This window comes from Pteropus vampyrus, unplaced genomic scaffold (genome assembly GCF_000151845.1).
Source record: "Pteropus vampyrus isolate Shadow unplaced genomic scaffold, Pvam_2.0 Scaffold113, whole genome shotgun sequence".
Lineage (NCBI taxonomy): Eukaryota > Metazoa > Chordata > Mammalia > Chiroptera > Pteropodidae > Pteropus > Pteropus vampyrus.
Window position 1 is genome coordinate 4629732 of NW_011888894.1, and position 686 is coordinate 4630417.

General features: G+C 32.2%; 1 pseudogene; it reads left to right on the forward strand.

The window, feature by feature from the left end:
• Positions 1 to 246: 246 nt before the first annotated feature.
• Positions 247 to 427, forward strand: LOC111743445 (annotated as a pseudogene).
• The last annotated feature ends 259 nt before the right edge of the window (positions 428 to 686 follow it).

The following is a 686-nucleotide window of genomic DNA, read 5'->3' on the forward strand; positions in this document are numbered from 1 at the left end:
AGTATCTGAATATGACCTTCATCCTACACATGCTTCGTGATCTTGTACCTAATTATAATGGAAGCTCTCTCAAGGGATATTTATTGTCCTTTATTTTCTACATACAACAAAATATTATTGGATATCATCTCTCTCTTTTTAATTTATAGATTTATTATAGTCTTTTAATGTCATTCTTACTCCAGGTAAAATAAAAACTTTAATCTAGCCAAGACTTCAAAAGGTCTTTTAGATATGATCTCCAGGATTGCTTCTCAGCCTTTTGGCTAAGATCAAGTGTAGATATGGTCTCCAGATTATTTATAATTTCTGATCTTTTACATTTTTTTATGATTTCATTCTTACCCAAAGTAGAAAGCAAATCTGACTTAAATAATTTAACTAGGACCTCCATTTTTGTAAATCCTGCAGAGAGTCCTTATTTCCTACTTAATACATCCCTTTATCCTTTTAGAATCTTCTTTCTTGGGAGGATCCCCCTATCCCCTCACTCACACATCCCCAGTGCAAATCTCATGGAATGGTGTGTGACGCATTTCTAACAAAGTTAGTTAACTTGAACTTCATTCAAAATTAGTTGATGCTACTAACCTATTTGTGCTTAGCAAATGTAGGTGTTCATTTTATTCTCTCATTCATTCATTAATTGGTTATTTACAAAATAACTCTCTATGTGATAATCCCTT